This window comes from Pyxicephalus adspersus, chromosome 4 (genome assembly GCF_032062135.1).
Source record: "Pyxicephalus adspersus chromosome 4, UCB_Pads_2.0, whole genome shotgun sequence".
Taxonomy (NCBI): Eukaryota; Metazoa; Chordata; class Amphibia; order Anura; family Pyxicephalidae; genus Pyxicephalus; species Pyxicephalus adspersus.
In genome coordinates this window covers 148,703,467-148,709,566 of record NC_092861.1, presented here as the reverse complement: position 1 = coordinate 148,709,566, position 6,100 = coordinate 148,703,467, and positions in this window count along the sequence as shown.

The following is a 6,100-nucleotide window of genomic DNA, read 5'->3' as shown; positions in this document are numbered from 1 at the left end:
TTGGCTGAACACTAGAGGGGAGCAAAGTGGCTGCACTGTCAGCATCCTGCCTATAAGAAAACTCCATGCCCCATGATTCCTTGGGTTGTGTGTCAGTAATGGGGAAACAAATGAAGTGGCATGGAAGTGGCTACAAATGAAGACATTCAAAATGGAGCATGGATTTTAGCCACAGGCATTATGGATATCAAGCTCTCTGCATAGGAAAGAAGGGATTTATGGGGACAAATGTTTATGGACAAGGAAATGTGCCACAAATGGAGAAACAGGACCACTAGGGGGCGCTACCACTTGTATGGAGGTGTGTGAGCAATGGGATGGGCCAAAACGCAGACTCAAAGCAGTAACCAGGTCTTCTCCAGAACCTCTGATGGTAAGGATGTTGTGCCGCTGCTTACTGCCAGCTTGCGGTCCTTGGGCACACCATGGTGGGCAAAACACCATGCTGTGGGACAGCACAGAGAATAGACTGGAAACAACAGAATGGATAATGAGGGGTTAACACAGGAACTGAACAGAGGAAACACTGAATTAGGCACCAGGTGTACAGGAAGTAGGTCACAGAACTAAGGGCTCGGCACCAATGGAGACACGTTGCACGAACACAGAGTGCTGTGTGTGAGCTAGCTGGTTAAGAGGCTATTTTCTGATTGGCCGGCAAAGCTGATAAAGAGTCAGAACTGCCCGTATGCGCAGGAGAGAGGCGTGATTAGAGAAGAGAGGTAAGTGTGACAAAATGTATCATCAGAACAGACACAATTAAAAAAAATTGTCATATATATATATATATATATATATATATATATATATATATATATATAAAAGGACTGTAAGTTATAATGTATTATATTTTTGGTTTACACAAACTTGGTTGTTTTTTCAAAGATGCAGGATATATTTTCACATTTTCTCTCACTCACATATATATATTTATATCGGTGGCCTCGACACTTTTCTACTGTTTGAGAAGGACATGATAGGAAGGGGTGGACTCGCCTCCATCCATCAATCTGCCAAGTTAAAACACAAGAGCATGACGGTGAAATGTTAATATAGCGTGCAGTGCTGTAATGAAATTGTAATGCAAATGTTATCAGTAATTTGAGAAAGGTCATTGTTAGCCCTGTGTGACTTCTATCCAATCCAAGAGTGGAAGTGGCTAAGTTAGGCAGCATTTACAGATATGATTTCTGCAGCAGGTGCTTTGAGGCCAACATAGAGAAGAGAGAACAAATTTTTGTTTTTTCCTTAATTTTTTTTCAGTCGATAGCTTGTATAGATTAAGTTGCATTTGTGCTAAAAATCCAATTCTGCATAAGGGATGAGATTTTTTCCAAAGCTGATTCCAGGGCAGAAAATGAATTCCTAAATTTTCTGCAATAAGTCCAAAAACATTCTGCCACTTCCATTGTAAATTGTCCAAATTGTTTATCATTTCCTCTTATTGTGTTCCTATTGCAATTAATGGAAATGCATCCAAAGGTACATCAAGGTGTCACACATTTTCAATGTGCCCTGCAATGCACACAACGTTATACACATTGATGGTGACATACATTGTGATGCGTTGATGTGATCCATGACACACGTCATACACATGCTTCAATCACCATGACCTGATGACTGATGATTTTAACCTGTCGATCAACCATTGTTGGATATCAGGTCTTCTGTGTTGCTGTAATAACATGAGAGGTGATGAGCGGTCCATTGATCAAATTTGGTAATTGACCCAATTGGCTCTATAATTGCAGTGTGCTGAATCTGTCAATGAAGGATTTGGTTCAAATTTAAGAATAAAAAAGTAATGTCCTGTTTAGCTTTAAAGCATTCAATAAACATGCCAATTATATCACTTTTTGTATTTTCAATGTTGCCCAAAAAGCTACATTAAAATTCCCATCAATGGAGTCATTTAGGTTATACTGGATATACAATTGGCCTGTTGAGAGAAAGAAATGATTTTCAGGACCCCATTAACTTTTTTTAAATCAAAATATCGCACTTATTTTGAGGATTTCTGTTGGAATGAGAGATGTGAATACCCCCTAAGAAGTTTCTAACTACTACTAATAATACCCACCACTACATATCTCCCATCCTATTGTGTGTGAAATTCCCCCACCTACTAGATTGTAAGCTCCTCGGGGCAGGGTTCTCTCCTCCTCTATCACTGTCTGTATTAGTCTGTCATTTGCAATTCCTATTTAATGTACAGTGCTGCGTAATTTGTTGGCGCTATATAAATCCTGTTTATTAATAAAAATAATAATAATAATAATATTAATAATTTTAAAAATATCAGTCCTGGGTTCAAGTCAACAAGACAAAAAAATGGCTGGCAAGGTAAAGCACAACATTTTAACAATGCTGATGGTGTCAATAGTCCATTGTTAAAGAACACACCTTGCCACGTGTCCATTGATTGGTGGCTGTCGGCCTCTGACAACCATGGACACAATGACTATATCAAAGGTTGGTCTAACCAAAACTGGTATTTCAGTACTTTGTAGATGCTGGAGAATTAAACCACTAGACAGTTTCTGGTTATCAGTGGCAGTTCATGTCCACCTTGGACATCCACCAGTCAGTAAAAATGGTGCTTACATTAAATCTCATGAAATGTTTACAACCACTGTTGAACAATGAAAGTTCAAGTTGACGCCACCATGGGATCGAACTATGCTGAACTTTGAGCTGATTTGTTTTTTTAATGTGGTTATTATTATGCCATATCCTTTCTTTAGGTGGCTCTGATAGGTGATTGCAGAAGAAGTGGGAGAGGAGAGGGCATTAACAAAATTTTTTTTCTGTTCGGGAGGAGGAAGAATAATAATGGCGGGTAATCCACTTCACTACCTCCTGTGCATGCTGTGGACGCATATAGTGGCCACTGCAACAAATCAGACATGGGTGATCTGCCACAGAATCTGCATCATGACCCCTACTTTGAATTGCATCCTCTACTCACCTCCACCTACCTCCACCTGCAGAATCCCTAGCCCACCCTCTAGGTCTACCTCAACTAGGACAATGAGTGAACCATGGGTGGTGCTTGGGTGCAAATTGCTACAACAGTCTGAAAATAAAAACAAATAGCAGAATTTATGTTTATTATATGAGTACTTTTCAAATCAAAAATGCCCCATAACAATCCCCCTACCCCCAAATAAATAAACCCACAATATGTAAATTTGTGGAACACAAGTTATGTGGGTTGTGGCACACAAGAACTGGCATCGCCCTACATTGCAATTGACAAATGGCAGCTGGGCATGAGCAGAAGGAGCACCCAGAAGCCTCCCGGGATGCGTGACTTGGGTATCCCAGGAGGCTCTGTGCTCTCGTTCTGTCTTTACCCCCGTGCCAGTAAGACAAAAGGGGAAAGGCTTCACCCTTTTTTTTTCAATAATGAGGGGTTGGCCCCACCATTTGCTCCGCTAAGTCTAAGGGTATTTTGGCATGGAAAATTCCTGTAAGCGAACAATTGCATACGTACATCATAATTTATTGTAAGCTGTGCTCGACAGCAAACTGAAGTCCATCCCTACAATTAACCAGCTGATGTGCCGCCATATCATAGAAGCACCTCAAACAATCCAACTTTTATTTTCCTGTAGCAATGAGGGCATTTGATCATACAAGCAATGCTGTGCTTTCAGGTAAGGAGGTACAGCATGAGTATAAATCTCCGTTATGAAAGTAACCATTCTATATGTATAGTTAATGAAAACAGCTGCATTTTGCTGATATACTATCTAGACAAGATATTGATCCTCCAGAATTGATTCCCTGAGCTGTGCAATAAACGGACAGGCTCCTATAGGTTACTGCACTTCACCTGTCAACATTGCAGTTTGCCTACCAAGCTGAATATGCCCGACTGCTTTGCTAATCCTCTATAAATGGGACATTTGTGCAAAGATGCAGAAGAATTGTTTTCCCTGTGTGACGTCCGTCAATCAGCAGGGGCCATATTCCAGCTTTGCATGTCCCTTCTGTCTAGAAGAGGATAAATTATTCAAGAAACGCATCAACTCCATGTGGCTGGGCATGTCTGAGCTGTATGGGAAGGCTCGTCTTCTTCCGTGTCCATCAAACTGCCAGGTTAAATAAAACACAAGAGCACGACCACAGAATATTAATATAGTGCGTGCTGCCGTAATGAACACCTAATGTAAATGTTATGAATAATTTAGGAAAGGTCACCGATGGCCCTGTGTGACTCCAATCTAATCCAGAAAGAAAATCAGTACATCAAACTGCCAAATGCAGACCTTTCTCTGAAAAAGTTTTATATTTTTTGAGAGATAATAATATATATAAAATGTAACAATATATAAAAATAAAATAAAAGGTATACATTAAAGCCTAATAGAATTTTCAGTTTAAATCAAATACCTTCCGGGGAAATTCAAAGCAGCCAAATTGTGCAAAGCTTTTTTCTTGCCAGAATACTTCAGAGTGGGGCCTTTGCTCTTTTGATTACCCTGACTGATGTGATAAATGCTTCCATACAAAGATCAAGAGTTCTTTTCTGTAGCACGCTGGCAGGAGACAGGGTTTTAGACTTGAACTGTAACTACTTTCTAAGGACAACTAACTTGGTACATCTATGGTGCACCAATTGTGTTTTGATGCACCGGAGAAGGGCACAGAATTCAGTTTATAGTAAATTATACACATTCACCCTGTTAAAGAACCTAAGGGCACATTCATACAGGAGAACATTGCCTATTTGTTATTTAAGCTGATAATATATATGGCACACACAGAGTTCCTTTTGTCTAGTGGATGCCAGTGGAAGAAAAACCACCCCTCGAAAACCACCAGCTAATTAAAACACTGCCCAATGGGTACATAGCAATTGACTAGGAGCTGAGTTGCTTATGCAAAGCGTTACCATTGGTTTTTGGTTTCCATTTACAGTAGAAACCTAAAACTCTACTTTGTACATTATGGGCAGAATTCCCATTGTCTGGTGGTTGTTAGAATTGGTAACAGTACTGGAAACCACTAGCTTACCTGAATGATTCCACCATTTGCATTGGGCTATCAATTGATCACCTTCTAAAGTTTGTGTGCAAGGCTCCTTAATGAATGGGCGCAATAGTTCTTGACATTGGTTGTGCCTGTAGTGAACAGAACCATCACTAACCAGAATGTATTTGCTAATTTTACTAAAAAGTTCTGTTGGTCTTTATTTTCCAGGGTAAAAAGCCTCTGACCTATGAACCCAATTACAAGAAGCTGCAGATAGTTTATCCAAAATCTTATAGGTGTTACTTTCCTTGCTTACAGAGCCTTTTACTAGTTAGAAGGGCAAACCAGTGAGAAGCTCCAGTTCTCAGACACTGATGCACCAGGGACATTAGATTGTCATACATCGCCTAAGGCAGTTAAAGACTTCAGCTTGAAGGGTCTTCAGGAATGCCAGCTCCTTGTTTGCGCATGGCTCTATATGTCCCATAGTCAGGCACCCAGAAGGGTTATGCTCATTTACCTTATCTCCATGCAGGGGGTTGTGTGTATCCCTGCATAAAGGTGCACAAGGGCCACGCGCAAGTGTGTGTACTCCCATAAACACTGACTAGACCCACTGGCTTCAGACAGGCTATTTAAACTTCTCCATTCCATTCTTCAAATGCTGAGAAGTCTTCACCTTTTGCCTGAACTGACCGATCACCTTGTTTTGGATTCTGACCTGCTGATTGGATTACTTGGCTTGTTCTTGACCATGCTCCTGCCAATCATTTGTTACTGCACCTGCTAGGCAAGTATTGACCCTGCTACTGCCTTCCATCTTGTACCTTGCACCCCATAGGTTGCCAACTTTAGTGTGTTTCCATACTGGAGTCTGCTCACCAACTTGTACTTCATTTTGCCAGCAAGTTGCTGATGATTGATGCCTGTGACTATGCTCCTTCATCAGCAATTTTGCATTTTAGGTGCCCTGGTGTCGCCATCTCCATTACCAGGTTTACTTTGTTCAGGGAGGCACAGGCTACTCCCACCCACCAGGTACGTCAGACCCTTGTCAGATAAATTTGCTTTACATTTTGAGATTCACCACTCCAATTCTACTGGTGGAGTCACTTCA